Consider the following 17,875-nt stretch of genomic DNA (forward strand, 5'->3'; position numbering starts at 1 on the left):
TCTACATGAGTCCTTGCCTTGATTAGGCCTGCGTTCCTCTTCTCCACTCCTATCCAAGTACCTGCCCAAATGCCTTGTAAAGCAACAATACTTTGCCAGTAAAGTGAAGATAGTCCTGTCTACCATCCTTGGTGGCAATGTTGTAAGTGGCTGAAACTGGATTGTATGCATGTAATTTATGTAACCATTCTCTACTGCATTTTTTTGAAATTCCAGAGAAAACCTACACCAAACCCAAACCAATTAGGAGCGGACGAGGGCACTTCGATCCAATTTGAGATCCCATCTACCAAGACAGATGAGTACAGCAATTCGTTCTTCCCCCGCACAATTAAAGCATGGAATAATCTTCACCCTACCATAGTTACCCAACCAGATACAACTAAATTTAAGGTAGCTCTTTCTTCCCAAAAACTCTTTCTGGCTTAAGTCTTCCCTCCACCACCTCCAGTTTAAATTCCATTTGGAATATTTTGGAGGACCAAGAAACCAAGAACCAAGAAATGCCCACGTTCTTGTAAGGAGAAGTTGCCAGAGATTTTGTGTCCTCCACTATTTTAGTTTAGTGATGCAGCCTAGAAACAGGCCCTTCAGCCCATCGAGTCCGCTCCGACCAATGATCACCCATACACTAGTTCGATCCTGCACACGAGGTACAATTTACAGAGGCCAATTAAATTACATAGCTGAAGATAGAAACAAAAAGCTGGAGTAACTCAGCGGTACAGGCAGCATCTCGAGAGAAGGAAAGGGTGACGTTTTCGGGTCGAGACTCTTCTTCAGATCAGATATTACCAGTATCTGCAATTCCTCCGACACATCAGTTACAAAGCTGTACAGCTTTGGAGCGTAGGAGGAAACTGGAGCACCCGGAGAAAACCCACATGGTCACACGGAGAACGTACAAACTCCGTACAGACAGCACCCGTAGTCAGAATCAAACCCAGGTATGTGGCGCTATAAGGCAGCAACTCTACCGCTGTGCCACCATGCCGCCCAGCAGGGCCGGCCTTAAGCCGATTGGACCAATTGCTCCCAATTGGGCCCCGCGCCTAAGGGGGCCCCGCGCCAGAGTAATCTACTCTTGGCTCAGGTAGATGTACCCCAGTTGGAGGGGGGAGAGAGGGGTGGAGAGAGATGGAGGGGGAAGAAAGGGGTGGAAGCGAAGGGGATGTGAGGGGGAATGGAGAAGAGGGAGATGGTGAGGTGGGTCGTTCCCTCACAGTCCCGGGGCAGCGTTCCCGCCCCTCCAGTCGCCGTGCTTCACGCACACAGCCCCAGCTCCCCTCCCCTCCCTCCCCTCCCATGCTTATTTTCTCCTTCCCTTTAGCTCCAGACACAGTACAACATCTCCTATCTGGGAAAACCATCCGAGGCTTCACATAACATTGTTTGATCATGGATATCGTGATAACATTCCTCTGCATGTTTGCACCCTGGCCGATTTGCATGCATTGAATGCTGAATTTACATCACTTGTTCATACTCTTGTGACTTTAGACTCCTGTTGACTGGAATTGGATTAACACTGCCCAGACGTGTTCGACATTGGATCCCTGAAGGATTTTGCCCCATGGATCCTGTGTGACTTTCATTGGAAAATAGCAAGCACAAAGTTACACGCAGAGGGTGGTGAGCATATGGAATGAGGAACCAGAGGAGCTAGTCGAGGCAGGTATTATATCAACATTTAAAGGACCTTCGGGCAGGGATATAGATAGGAAAGGTTTAGATGGATATGGGCCAAGCACGGGCTGGAGAACATTGGAAAGGTGAAGTTTCGGGTCGGGGCCCTTCTTCAGACCAATCTCTCCTCAAGGTATGCCTACTTTGAAGAAGGTCTCCTAAATCTCCTCAAGACATTTGTGAGGCCGCACTTGGGGTGTTGTGTTCAATTTTGGCCACCCTGCTTTTGGCTACCCTGCTTTAGGAAAAATGCTATTAAGCTGGAAAGAGTGCAGAGAAGAGCTACGATGACTTTGCCAGTACTTGAAGGCCTGAGCTACAGGGAAAGGTTAGGCAGGCTAGGACTTTATTCCTTGGAGTGCAGGAGACTGAGAGATGATCTTATAAAGGTCTAGATTTATGATTTTCTAGACCTTTGAATATTTCCTACCCATGTACCTGTCCATGGATACTAATTGGAACCATTAGGTGCTAACCAATTTACATTTACCCACTCCAAAATTCGGTGAATCAGCTGTTTCTCGATCATATTATATGATTTTCTTTGTCTATAAATAAATAAAGCGTGCGGACATTTCTTCGACCCAGTTTCCTTTCTGAAGGAAATTTCATGTTGTTGCGGTTTCAGAGAGAGGAGATGAGCTGAGCGGTGGGTTTCAGGGAGGAAGTGGTCAGAGGTTTGCGCTTTGGTTGGCTGCTCTCACAGAGTGACGAAAGGCTTGTGCCTTCTCACCCGACATTTTTTGTTAAGGTGCAAAGACTTTCAATCCGCGGGTTTGCACGAGCCGAGTGCTGTATTAATACCACTTGCTCGCACTCTTGCGGCCTTAGACTCTTGTTCACTGGGAATTGGATTAACACTGCCCAGACGTGTCTGACATTGGATCCCTCTCAGGCAGCAGAGCAGGCGACTGGGATCCTGTCTGTCTGGGATCAATCTGAAGGACATTAGAGACATGACGGGCCGATGCTCTTACCAATGGTGCCATTCTGCCTCGACCTTTAAATACACTTCAAGAAGTAAGGCCATACAGGGTTCAAATTAACTTGCGTGGAAGAGAGTCCTCAGGGGAGTACTCTCAAGGAATTGTACTTACCAGAGCTTACAGTTCTGCCACCTGTTTCCTTGCTCAACTTAAGACTTTTTCAAGTTGCAATCACACATTCGGCTAACAATGCACATGTTTGTCAACAAAGACGTTTTAATCTTTCTCTGTGATTAACATGTTCCTTATCTACTCTTTTTATTATGGGAAAAGAATCTCTTATGGATATTAAACCGTTTGCGGCTGGGCGTTTAGGAGCGACCGCGCGCTCACCCGAAGCCTCGTGGCTTCCCACCCTTCTGTCTGGCACTGGAGAACAATTGATTGAATAGATTGGTTGAAAGATACAGCATGGAAACAGGCCCTTCAGCCCACCGAGTCCACACTGACCTTCAATCACCTGTTCACACTAATTTCTCTGTCTCAGTCTGAAGAGGAGTTCCGACCAGAAAAGTCACCTTTTCAACTTTTTCTCCAGAGATGCTACCTGACCCGCTGAGTTAACCAAGCACTTTGTGTCTATCTTCTATGTTTTCCCCCCTCCCTGCACACTAGGGACAAGGTACAGAGGCCAATTAACTTTTAAACCTGCATGTCTTTGGGAAGATGGGAGGAAACCCACGGGGTCGCAGGGAGAATGTGCAAACTCCACACAGACAGCACCCAAGGTCAAGATTGAACCTGGGTCTGTGGTGCTGTGAGGTAGTGGCTCCACCCACCACGCCACTGTGCCAATCACTTTGTTGGTTTCACCGCAAGCTGTTTCTATCTCCTTCTTTTCCAGGTTCGATGTCCTTGAACTCAACTTAGCCCTTCAAGGTCTGGAGCCACTGTTAGGCCAAGTCCATAAACGCATCCAGTTCCTTCCAAGTTGGACAATAATGAACCAGATGGCTTTTTATGGACAGTGGCCTTATAATATAATATAATACAGACACGTTAAATGAATCAATAATAACACTTATTCCTAAAGCTGATAAAGATCTGGAAGACCCGGGATCATACAGAGCAATTGCACTTTTAAATACAGATCAGAAAATTTTAACTAAAATACTAGCGCATAGATTAGGTACAGTGATGAATAAATTAATACACCCTGACCAAACAGGCTTTATTCAGAAACGATACTCATATTATAATCTAAGAAGATTATTTAATATTATATATTCTAAGAGAATTATTAATGAAGATCTAGCAATAATTTCACTTGACGCTGAAAAAGCATTTGATCAGGTCGAATGGCCTTATTTATTTTCGGTGATGGAAAATATGCAGCTAGGGGAGAAATTCTGTACATGGATAAAACTGTTATATACAAATCCCACGGCTAGAATATTTACAAACCAAAGGTTGTCACCTAAATTTAGCCTATCTAGAGGTTGTAGACAAGGATGCCCATTATCTCCATTATTATTTGCGCTTGCTATTGAGCCACTGGCAGAAAGAGTCAGGGGGCATCCGGAAATACATGGGTATAACACAAAGGACACAATGAATAAAATTTCTCTATACGCAGATGATGTATTAATTTACATTACAAAACCAGAAATTAGTATTCCAAACTTATTAAAGCTAATAACCCAATTTGGTTCACTTTCAGGATACAGAATAAATTGGAATAAAAGTGAAATTATGCCAATAAGGGAACATAACAAACAGACAATACAACAATTTCCATTTAAAATAGTAAATGAAAAATTTAAATATCTAGGTATTTATGTAACTAAGATATATACATCATTATTTAAAGCAAATTTCCCCCCATTACTGAACAAACTACATAAGAATATTCAATACTGGAAAACACTTCCTATCTCAATGGTAGGCAAAATCAATGCCATAAAAATGATTTTTTTACCGCAAATACTATATCTTTTTCAGACAATTCCGATATATCTGGCAAAAAACTTTTTTAAAAAATTGGACTCTATTGTTAATGATTTTATCTGGGATTATAAGAATCATAGGATAAACAAAAGACACTTGTGTAAATCAAAAATAAATGGAGGCTTGGTTTTACCCAATTTTTTGTTTTATTTCTGGGCAGTTAACATTAAAAATATGAATTTCTGGTTGGAAGAAATAGATCATCAACCAGACTGGTTAAAAATGGAAAAGGAAGATTGTTTACCTTTTGATATCGGTTCGATATTATTTGCTACGTCTAAATTAAACAAAAAAATTTATAGGGAAAACCCTATAATATTTAGTGCTATACGAATCTGGAAACAATTAAAAAAGACATTAAAATTAGATAATTTATCACTTTTTCTTCCAATTGTGAATAATCCTTTGTTTAAGCCTTCATGGTTGGACGGGGGTTTTACACAATGGAAGAATTATGGAATTAAAAATATGGGACAACTTTACAAGGAAGGTACTTTTCTGACATTTCAGGAATTGCAACAGACTTATGGACTTCGAGGAAATGATTATTTCAGATATCTTCAACTTAGAGATTATGTAAAATCGAACTCCCAAAATTTTCGAATTAGAAATTCAGAAATTCTTGATGAATGTTGGAACAAACATCCTAATACAGAAAAATTAATATCTTATATATACAATATTTTATTAGACAGTGACATTCCCTCGACGGACTTACACAGACAAACATGGGAAAAAGAATTAAATCAAGTAATAACGAAAGATACTTGGGAAGAAAGTTTGCAACACATACATCAGTGTTCATTAAACGCCAGACATTCTCTAATACAATTTAAAGTAATACATAGGTTACATTATTCAAAAACAAAACTACATAAAATTTTTCAACATATCTCACCTATATGTGATAAATGTCAACATTTAGAAGCTACATTATCTCATATGTTTGCAAACTGTATAAAAATAAAAAAATTCTGGGTAAATATTTTTAGTATAATATCTAAAGTAACCAGCATACAATTGGACCCAGATCCAAAATTAATAATACTCGGAATATTAGAATTAAATCAAACACTTAGAACAACACAAAGAAACTTTATTGATTATAGTTTAATAACAGGAAAAAAATTAATTCTAAAATTTTGGAAAGGCCCTACGGCCCCCACAATCAAAATGTGGATTATAGAAATGACGGAGACCTTAAACGTGGAAAGAATCAGATTTTCCCTGTTGGATAAACAGGAATCATTCGTTGGAACATGGTCTCCTTTTATTGATTACTTAAAGGGTCAGAATGGTTCAGCACAGGAACCTGACTAGCACGCGGGCTAAAGAATGGATGAAATATTATACTCTGAAATGTACGAATATATCTCGAATGAAGTCTTTTTTATTTTAACAAATTTTTCCATTCTTCTTTAACTACCTTTTTTTTTTTTTGTTTTTTTTTTTTTGTTTGTTGTTTTTGTTTTTTGTTTTTCTTCTCTTTCTTTTCTTTCTTTACTTCATCTATCTCTTTAGTTCTATCTAGTTTAAAAAAAAAAAAAGGTAAAAAGTATTGGAGACAATGTAATAATAATTGACATGTAATGATGTATTTTGGTTATGTACCTATCTCCAATAAAAAATATTTTCAAAAAAAAAAAAAAAAATAATATAAGATTTATTTGATTAACTGGATTTAAAGTTCCACAGATGCTGTGGTGGGATTTGAACCCATGCTCTCCAAATCCTGTCTGGTAACATAACCCCTACAGTGCCGCGCCCATCCGCTGCTGTTGCCTGCCATGTATCGTCTAACTCATCACCATGTGGGAATTGAACAAGGATTATCCTATGGTCAGAATGACTCAGTAACGCACTAAATGTAACCTATTGCATTCAAGGGAGCCTGAATATTTTCCAACAATCGAGCCTGTGCTGGAGTTCCTATTAACTTCAGAAATGCATGAAAATACTAAACTTGAGGAAGGAGGCACTTGCAAGGATTTGGGGATAAAAGCAGGGTGTCCTAGGACTAGGGTGGTGCGGTGTGGTGTTACATTATTGGATTAGCAGCCAGAGTCCTGGACCATTGATCCACAGAGGTAACATCTCACCGTGGTGTCTTTAGGGATTTAAATTCAAGTAATTGAATAAATCTGAAGTTTTCTTTAAAATGAAAGCTAGCAACAGTAACCATGAAACTATTGGAGTAACGTTAAAAATCCATCTGGTCCTCCGAGGTCCTTCAGGGAAGGCAATCTGCCAAAATTACTCACTCCAGCTGACGTACGACTCCAGACTCAGCAGTGTGGCTGATTTTCAGCTACCTCCTCAGTTGAGGGGCAATTACGCATGAGTCATAAACACCGGCATTGTCAGTGATGTTTACGTCCAGTGAAGGAAACATTTCTGGAAAAACCGATGACTTCTTTCGAAGTTGACTCAGGCAACTTTGGAACTTCTTTGAGCGGCATTGTGGTGCAGCGGTAGAGTTGCTGCTTTACCATGCCGGAGACCCGTGTTCAATCCTGACCATGGGTGATGCCTGTATGGAGTTTGTACGATCTCCCCGCCGCGACCTGCGTGGGTTTTTTCCCCCGAGTGCTTCGGTTTCCACCCACACTCCAAAGACGCTCTGATTTGTGGGTTAATCCGCTTCAGTACAATTGTAAATTGTCCCTAGTGTGTGAGTGTAGGATAGTGTTAGTGTGTGGGGTGATCGCCCGTCAGCCCGGACTCGGTGGGCCGAAGGGCCTGTTTCCACGCTGTGTCTTTAACTAAACTTCTTCTTCTTCTTTCGTGTGGCGTGCACAGCCTAAAGTTGTTGGACAACTTGTTCTATTTGTGCACGTCGAGTTGATTGCATTAGTTGAAACAGGGCGGACCACGTGAAGGTTGCAATCTTCCACCCCTCTCTAAAACTGAGTCTGAAGAAGATTCCCGACCCCAAAACGTCACCCTTCCTCTTTCTCCAGAGACGCTGCTTGACCCACTGAGTTACACCAGCACTTTGTGTCTGTCTTCAAGCACCTTCGGATGCTGGCTTACAAAAAATAGATCTAAGAGCTGGAGTAACTCGTCGGGTCTGAGATGCTCACCAGAAATGTGGCCTGACTCGCTGAGTTACGCCAGCTCATTGTAGCTTTTTCAAAGAGCAGACGCAGACACAATGCGCTAATGTTGGGTTGCTTTCCCTGGAGCGTCGCAGGTTGAGAGAAGACCTGATAAAAGTGTGTAAAATTATCAGAGCGTAGAAAGGGTCGACAGTTGGAACCTTTTCCCCCAGGGTGTAAATGCCAAATATTAGAGAGCGCAGCTACAAAGTTAGAGGGAGAAAGATGAAAGGAGTTGTACAGAGCAAGGTTTTTAACACAGAGAGTGCTGGGTGCCTGGAACATGCTGCCAGGGATGGTGGTGGAAGCAGATACGATAGTGTCATTAACGAGGCACGTGGACAAGTTTGGGAATAGAGGGACAGAAGAGATTAGTTTAAGCAAGAAGGTAGACAAAAATGCCGGAGAAACTCAGCGGGTGAGGCAGCATCTATGGAGCGAAGGAATAGGTGACGTTTCGGGTCGAGACCCGAAACGTCACCTATTCCTTCGCTCCATAGATGCTGCCTCACCCGCTGAGTTTCTCCAGCATTTTTGTCTACCTTCGATTTTTCCAGCATCTGCAGTTCTTTCTTAAACATTGAGTTGCAGCAGGTATCATGTTCGCTAAATATTGTGGGCTGAAGAGCTGGTTACTGTGCGGTAATGTTCTATGTTCTAAACATGCTGTATCGTACTATGCGGGTGCCAGCACAAAACTTGTGGATGGACTGCACTGTAACGTATAGCCTTCAATTGATGCAAACCTCTCATCGTGCATTAATGCATGAGTTTTATCCAAAGATAGACACAAAGTGCTGAAGTAACTTAGCGGGTCAGGCAGCATCTCTGGAGGAAAAGGATAGGTGACGTTTTTGGTCGGGACCCTTCTTCAGAAGAATCCTTTTCCTCCAGAGATGCTGCCTGTGCCGCTGAGTTACTCCAGCACTTTCTCTATAAACCAGCATCTACAGTTCTTTGTTTCTATATTCTCAGTTTTATCCAGTTGGCTTCATGCCACAGTGTACACAGCCTATGAGAATGAAAGTGGAAGAGGTGGTGACTATATGTAGGAAAGAACTGCAGATGCTGGTTTAAATCGAAGATAGACACAAAATGCTGGACAAAAACCATCAGGGTCTTGAACACTACACAACTCTAAACTAAACTATAAACTTCCATGAATTGCCTTCAGTTGCACTAAGAACTTTGGGATTTTTAGCACGAATTTCGTGGATTAGTTTTTTATTTATAATATATTATCTGTGTGTATTATGTTTACCGGCCTGAAAAAGTGTTAGCGTTGGCAATTAAACACTCTTGTCTGAAGTCTGAAGAAGGGTCTCGACCCGAAACGTCACCCATTCCTTCTCGCCACAGATGCTGCTTGTTCCGCTGAGTTACTCCAGCATTTTGTATCTATCTGCGAGGTGGTGACTATATTTGGTGGGTTGCATGCAGGATCCTGTTATGTTGCACTGACAGAGCCTATTCCCCACTCTGTACCAAGAGACATTTAAACCAGGAGCTGCGCTCTTGTGATACAGTCATTACGATGCACCATTGATTGATTGATTGAGTTGAACGTGACGACTTGGAAACAGACCTTTCGGGCCCACCGAGTCCACGCCGACCATCGATCACGCGCTCACGCAAGTCTCACGTTGTCCCACATCTCATCCACTCCCTACACACTTGGAGGGGAAACTTCAACAGGCCAATTAACCGACAAACCTACACGTCCTTGTAATGTTGAGGGAACCCGAGTGAAACCCACCCAGTCACAAAAAGAACATGTAGACTCCACACAGACAGCAGCTGAGGTCAAGATCGAACCTGGGTCTCTGGCATTGTAAGGCAGCAGCACTACCACTGTACCACTGAGCAGTCCCGGTAAAGATGCTAGATCTTTGAATTACTTCACTGGCTTCCCATCTCCCACCGGATCAACTACAAAATCCTGGTCCTCACCTACAAAGCCATCCACCATCTGGCCCCCCCCATATCTCACTGACCTCCTCTCCCCCTACCAACCCTCATGGTCCCTCAGATCCACATCAGCCGGTCTCCTCTCCATCCACAAGTCTAACCTCCGCAGTTTTGGGGACAGAGCCTTCTCCAGGGCAGCTCCCAGGCTCTGGAACTCCCTCCCCCAACTGATCCGCAATTCCGTGTCCCTCACCATCTTCCAGTCCCGCCTCAAGACCCATCTCTTCACCTCTGCCCTCCTTAGCCCCACGTCCCCCTCCCTTTTCATCTGTGCATTAATTGCCTCATATTGTATTTTGTATTGAATTCTGTCTTTAATTTGTGTACTAGTCATGTCTCTACTATTTATTTCATTCCCCTTACATGTTTTTCCTCTACATGCTCAATTTTTGTAAGGTGTCCTTGAGACTCTTGAAAGGCGCCCATAAATAAAATTTATTATTATTATTATTATCCAACCATTAAGGCGACTAAAAGAGTGTCCCTTCTATTCCGATTGGTGAGACAATCACAGGACCACCCTGTTAAAGATTTCTAAGAAGCTGCTTGTGGTTGTCCATGCAAGGAAAGGGCCAAAACTATAAATCCTCCCCAGCCCTCCGCACCCCCCCCCCCAACCCACCCACCGCCCACCTCAAAAACCCTTCTCTCCTGGGGAGTCAGAGGAGGTGATTCATACCAGCAACTCTTCCACCCAACCCCTCCTACTTTAGTTCTACAGAAGTCCACACAAACCGCACACTCAGCAACCATTAACGTCATTGTGTTGTCACTAAATACCGAACATGCTGGTTTACTAAAAATCAACACAAAGTGCTGGAGTAACTCTGCTGGTCAGGCAGCATCCCTGGACAACATGTGTAGGAAGGAACTGCAGATGCTGGTTTAAACCGAAGATAGACATAAAAAGCTGGAGCAACTCTGCGGGTCAGACAGCATCTCTGGAGAGAAGGAATAGGTGATGCCTCGGGTCAGGTCTGAAGAAGGGTCTCGATCCGAAGCCTATTCATTTCCTCCAGAGATACCCGCTGAGTTACTCCTGCACTCTGTGTCTCTTGTTAAATCGTCATCGTGTCACATGGTTCCCATTTTATTTTCATCTCTTTTTTTAATCTGAGGGAAGATTGCAGTTCAAATGCTTGCGAGCGGGAGTTAAGCAGAAACACACTCGCACATGACTGCTTTCCCACCCAGGCTTGTGTGAGTTATGCAAGTTTCTTGGCCAGGTCAGTCGGGGGAGTTCCATGAGGGGGAGTCAAATGATTCCAGCTTGGGGAGGAATGGAGCGACTGAGGGGGCTTGAATCACACCTTCTGCAGGGAAACTACAAGAGGCCAAATGAAATCTGCAGGGCAGCCTGAGACAGCCTCCGCTGGAGCTCCAGTCCAATGCGTGGGACAGAGTGTTGACGTCTGAAGAAACTATCGACAAATATTAAATTCAAGCGAGACTTGCTTATGGTCTTTTAACTTTTAACGCAACTTGGCACTTGCGGTCCGGCTGAAATAAGACAGAAAATGTCATAAAAAAAACAGTCACCATAAAAGCACAAACAAAGCACTGTGAGTTGTTTTTCAAAGGAATAAGGTTCAAGAACAAAGTAGTTACATAAAGCTTGCACAGAACCATGGTTAGACCACACTTGGAGTGCTGCGCGGAGTTCTGCACTCCCACATTACAAAAGGCACTTGGATGAAGAGCCAAAATGATTTTTGAGGATGATACTGGAATAGTGTCAAGAGGGAATAAGCAGGAAAAGCTCAAAACTGAGAGGTGGTCCCAGTTCAGAGAAGGTTCACACCGTGGTGTCCTGGTCTGACGGTGTTGGCTGAGGAGTCAAGTCGCATCAAGTTTAGGTCGTATGTGATAGGAGTAGAATTAGGCCATTCGGCCCATCAATCATGGCTGATCTATCTCGTTTCTCCTAACCCCATTCTCCTGCCTTCTCCCCATAACTTCTGGCACCTATATTAATCAAGAAAAGTTTAGTTTAGTTTAGAGATACAGTGCGGAAACTCACCAAGTCACCACCTCACCAAGTCCGCGCCATCCAGCGATCCCCGCACATCAACACTATCTTTCCTACAACCAGCAACTTCTTATTGAAACAGTGGATTCTGAGGGGGCTTAAGAAGGCAAACGCTGAGTGATTCATACCAGTTGCCCCTGGTAACGGAATCTGGAAGTAGGGAAGTAGATAGGTCTTGATTCGTACGGGTGTCAGGGGTTATGGGGAGATGGCAGGAGAATGGAGTTGATGGGGAGAGATAGATCAGTCATGATTGAATGGTGGCATAGACATGATAGGTCGAATGGCATAATTCTGCTCCTATCACTTATGAACATATGAAGTCAATCGTTTCAGATAAGGCAAAACTTCTCCTTTCTTGGATCATTAGAAATCTTTGAGATATTTGGAGTTCTTTACCCCAGGGACCCTAGTTATTGGATATATTCAAAGTTGAAATAGACGGATTGTGTGAAAGCCGGAAATCAGTAGACACAAAGAACTGCAGATGCTGGAACCTTGTGAAAAAAACTCAACGTGCTGGAGTAATTCAATGGGTCAGGCAGCACCTGTGGAGAACATGGATAGGCAATGTTTCCAGTCAGGTCCTTCCTCAGGCTGATGAGAGTAGAGGGGGGGGGGGGGAGTTGGAAGGGAGGTGGGGGCAGGCCAAAGCCTGGTAAGTGATAGGTGGATGCAGATTGGGGGGGGGTTGATTGGCAGATGGGTGGAGATGAAAAGGAGACGAAAGGCTGTGAGATGAGGGGAGGAGAGACGTGAGTTGTGAGGCCAGAGGAAGGGATGTAGGTGGAAGGGAATGGGGAGAAAGGGAAAGACAGGATAGTGGATGAGGATCAGGTGGGCCAAAGAGGAGAGAGAAGGTTGTAAAAAAGGATATGAGGGAGTGATAGGGATCAAGCAGGAATGTGGAAATGAGGCCAAGATCACCCCAATTTTATTTGCATGGAGGAGCAGCTCAAAGGGTCGTCTTTAGGTTCCTGTAACCCGATAAAAGTTTTTATAACTTGGAAGAACATCCACATGTGGTGGGTGGAAAGTGGATAACTCTATGATTGGAAGAGTCTAAAACCAGCGGCCATAAGTACTGGAAGATGCTAAGGAGGAATAAGTAATGAAGGAAGAGCTCGCCCAAAAGAAGGCCAGGGACATGGACCTCATCCCACAGGGAGAGGCTGAGGTGCTTGTCGGAAATAAATGAAAGCAAAATGCTAAATACCGCAGATGATGGAAATCTGAAATAAAAGTAGAAAATGCAGAAGTGCAGAAAACACTCAGCGGGCCTGAACTTGGATCAAAGGTGCAGTGAGATAGCAGCAACTCTGTGGCCCTGTCCCGGGATGAGAGCACCAGGTGATCAGTGCACGTTAGTTCAGCGCATCCCTGCAACAAGGCAGGTCCTCTCGCCAATGCATTTGCACTTTAGACTGCTTTGACTGTTTTACTGTTCTTTTTATAAACAGTGTTCTCGGGGTATCTAAATCTAAATTTTATTAGTTGTTCAAGTTATGACATCGGATGGAAGCTGCATACCAATTCTCGCTGCTCTTATGCGCTATGACAATAAAATATATTATTATTATTATTTTTATTTTTATTTTTATTTTTATTTTTATTTTTATTTTTATTTTTATTTTTATTATTATTATTATTATTATTATTATTATTATGAATATTATTATTATTTAAATTTTTAAAAGATAATAATTATTAATATTGTTATTTTTATTTTTATTATTATTAATATTATTATTATTATTATTATTATTATTATTATTATTATTATTATTATTATTATTATTATTATTATTATTATTATTATTATTCAGTCAACATCACAAACCAGGTTACAGGACCACCATCGTTTTTCCGGCACTTTCTGGATTATCTGTTTTTTTCCAGACCAACAGAGGTCACAGGAAAGCCTCCGAGAGGAGTCCAACAGTACTGGAATGGTCCACCTAGGTCACCGAGGGGCCGAGATACCGACCCGCAAGGTCGGCCTGGGTAGTCGGCTCATGGGAACGGAACTGCCGGCTCTGGCTGGGCCGGAGTTCCAGAGTCCTGGCGGCAAATTTGACTTCTGGCCGCGGAAGTCACGATGAGGTCGGGATCGGCCTCACCCGGCCTAGGCGCCAGATTTTTAGGGGGGTGGTCCGGTGGGGCGGGTGATTTCACCTGCGCTCTCGTGATTTTGCCCAGATTAAAGGAGGTGCCGGACCAACGGATGCCGGAAAATCTAATCAAACTTGAATTTGGATATCACTGCATTATTAGGGGCCAGAACCAGGGGCCACAGTTTAAGAATAAGGGGTAAGCCATTTAGAACGGAGATGCGGAAACACTTTTTCATACAGAGATTGAGAGCCTGTGGAATTCTCTGCCTCAGAAGGGCGGTGGAGGCCGATTCTCTGGATACTTTCAGGAGAGAGCTAGATAGGGCTCTTAAAGACAGCGGAGTCAGGGGATATGGGGAGAAGGCAGGAACGGGGTACTGATTGTGGATGATCAGCCATGCTCACATTGAATGGTGGAGATGGCTCGAAGGGCCGAATGGCCTACTCATGCACCTATTGTCTATTGTCTATTACCTGTGGGATCTTGCTGTGGGCAGACTGGTTGCTCGGTAGCTACGGCAACTATTCTCTAAATGTACGTCAATAGCTCTAAAGCGCTGGGGAACATTCCACAAAGAGGATATAAAAGGTGCTATTTCAATGCAAATATTTCCTCCAGGCAGCGTATTTACAGAATGACGCAGATCACCACAGGAATGCTGACTAGTTATCTTGAGGCTAAAGGCTCAGTGACGAATTCCCTCACCGTGCATACTTGTTAGAAAACCTATTGACTGGCTGCGTGGGGAACGCACTGCGTATCCTTCTTGGTGTGAGCCACATGCTACACATTCCTTCCTCACTCAATCACCTTTGCCAAACATGCAGCTGAGCATTAGTGCGGTTTATTTAGCCGCCCTCCGTTGAGAGCGTGCCTCTCAACTGCTTTGGGCGGTAGAGTCGCTGCCTTACAGCGCCAGAGACCCGGGTTCGATCCTGACTGTGGGTGCTCGCCTGTACGGAGTTTGTACCTTCTCCCCGTGATCTGCGTGGGTTTTCTTCAAGATCTTCGGTTTCCACCCACACTCCAAAGATGTACAGGTTTGTAGGTTAATTGGCTTGGTATAAGTGTTAAAATTGTCCCTGGTGTGTGTAGGATGGCGTTAGTGTGCGGGGATCGCTGGGCCGGCGCGGACTCAGTGGGTCGAAGGGCATGTTTCCGTGCTGTATCTCTAAACTAAACTAAACTAAACTAAACTAAACTAAACTAAACTAAACTAAACTAAACTAAACTAAACTAAACTAAACTAAACTAAACTTAACTAGAAACATTCCCAATCTGTGTTTCGTACTGAGCTAGTTATATTTCCTTACAAACTAAATGCAGAAGTCCCCGCCGTGAACAGATGTGGGGAACCGCATCCAGAGTGGTGAACCTGACCCGGGATGCGGGTCTACAAACACCAGGCGACAGTCCAGCATTCTCTCCCAGACTCAGTGGCAGTGTCCAATGGATGGGTGCGATGTATCACACAGTACATGCTTTGCACAGTGCAAGGTCCGCTATGGCAAGGTGTGTAAGAAGAAACTGCCCCGGAGATAGACTCAAACAGCTGGAGTAACTCAACGGGTCAGACGACATCTCTGGACAAAAGGAATAGGGGACGTTTCGGGTCATGACCCTGGGTGTTGAAGGAAAGGGAAACGAGAGATATAGACGGTGATGTAGAGAGATATGTAGAATGAAATCAATGAAAGATATGCAAAAATGTAACGATGATCACGGAAAGATGGAGCCCACAATGGTCCATTGTTGGCTGTGGGCAAGGTGATAACGAATTATACAGAGAGTGGAACTCACAAGGACGACAGTGAAACGAGCCGATAACTTGGGTGGAGGTAGGACAGAGAGAGAGAGAGAGAGAGAGAGAGAGAGAGAGAGAGGATGCAAGAGTTGCTTGAATTTAGAGAGATCAAGATCCTACCACTGGGTTGAAAGCTGCCCAAGCGTGAAGCCTGGAGCCGAGTGTTGTGGAGTTCTACTCCTCTGCTTTATCATCAGTTGGAACATAGAACAGTACAGCACAGGAACAGGCCCTTCAGCCCACTATGTCTGTGCCAAACATGATGCCAAGCCCAACTCTTACCCGCCTTCACATAATCCGTGTCCCTCAATCCCTTGCATATCCATGTGTTCACTTTAATTGAGTTTAGTTTATTGTCACGTGGAGCGAGGTACAGTGAAAAGCTTTTTGTTGCCAGTCAGTCATCGGAAAGAGGTCACACAATTACAATGGAGCCTAGTAACATGTACAGATACCATGATAGAGGGAATAACGTTCAGCGCGAGATAAAGTCCGGGAAAGTCCAATTAACGATAATCCAAGGGTCTTCATTGGGGTAGATGGGAGGTCAGGACCACTCTCTAAGTTGCTGATAGGATGGTTCAGTTGCCTGATGACAGCTGGGAAGAAACTGTCCCTGAATCTGGAGGTGTGCGTTTTCACACTTCTGTATCTCTTGTCTGATGGGAGAGGGGAGAAGAGGGAGTGAGACTCTTAAAGCTCATCATTGTATCTGCCTTCACCCACCAACCCTGGCAGCAGGTTTCAGGCACCAACTTCTCTTTGTATAAAAAAACTTGCCTTGCACATCTCCTTTACACCTTGCCCCTCTCACCTTAAAGCGGTGCTCTCCAATATTTGATATTTCCATCCTGGGAAAAGGTTCTGACTCTGTAAAGTTGTGAATCCCCCGTGACCGTTTCCTCAATTCCAGACTTCAGGGTGTTTAGATTAGTTTAGCATTAGAGATATAGCGCAGACAGAGGCCCTTCGGCCCTCCGAGTCCGTGCGGGCCCACGATCACCAGTACACTAGTTCTACCCTACACACTAGGGACAACTTACAGAAGCCAATTAACCTCCAACCCTCCACGTCATTGGTGTGTGGTAGGAAACCGGAGCACCCGGAGAAAACCCACGCGGGCCACGGTGAGAACATACAAACTACGGAAGTGCCCGTAGACAGGATCGAACGCAGGTCTCAGGCGCTGTAAGGCAGCAAATCTACCGCTGCACCAGCTTTGTGCCACTGTGGTGACCTAACCAACCTACAGCCCACATACTGCCAACCCACCTGTAAACATTGGCAATAAGGGTGTGTGTGAGGTTTTGCCAGACGTTTCTGGGAGAAGTGTCGATCCTCCGCGCTATGTCCTGGGGTTAATGACGTGGCCCTCACTGAAAGCCAACTACGAGCAATGCAGCAAACTCCCACAGACATCAATGGAAATGCTGGAGCTGATTTATTCATCAGGTCGGCATGGCGACGCAGCGGGTAGAGTTGATGTCTTGCAGCACCAGAGACCCGGGTTCCACCCTGACCTCCGGTGCTGTCTGTGTGGAGTTTACACGTTCTCCCCGTGACTGCATGAGTTTCCTCTGGATGCTCCGGTTTCCTTCCACATCCCAACGACGTGCGGGTTTCTAGGTTAATTGGCCTCTGTAAAACGCCCCTAGTGCGTAGGGTGTGGATAAGAAAGTGGGATGACAAAGAACTAGTGTGAACGGGTGATCGATGGCCGGCATGGACTCGGTGGGCCGAAGGGCCATCTATCTTGTATGTTTCAATTTATCAATACAATTAAAAATTATTATATAAATGTGTTTGTCACCAATAAACATCAGTTCTGTCTTGTCTTGTCCTGTGATACAGGTATCTTTTAGTTTCATTTATCCTTTATCCATAGGTTTATCCCAAGGGCCTGTTACCATATGGTGTTTTTTAGTTTAGTTTAGAGATACAGCGCGGAAACAGGCCCTTTGTCCCACCGAGTCTGTGCCGACCTTCGATCCCCGCACATTAACTCCACCCACTACCTACTTAACACTATCCACCACACGGTACCATATGATAACGTTTATTCATTCCCGGAGGGAAATTGGTCTGCCGACAGTCGCAACACCCCAGGTACACAAGAACTTGATATTAAAAGAGATAACAAAAAGGAAAAGACAAGCGACTGTTGTCTGGCTGCACAACGTGTGCACAAATGAACAAACAAACAAACACAGAGACTTATCCCCTAAACTAGAGTGCCCCCCCC

This window comes from Amblyraja radiata, chromosome 31, assembly GCF_010909765.2.
Source record: "Amblyraja radiata isolate CabotCenter1 chromosome 31, sAmbRad1.1.pri, whole genome shotgun sequence".
Taxonomy (NCBI): domain Eukaryota; kingdom Metazoa; phylum Chordata; class Chondrichthyes; order Rajiformes; family Rajidae; genus Amblyraja; species Amblyraja radiata.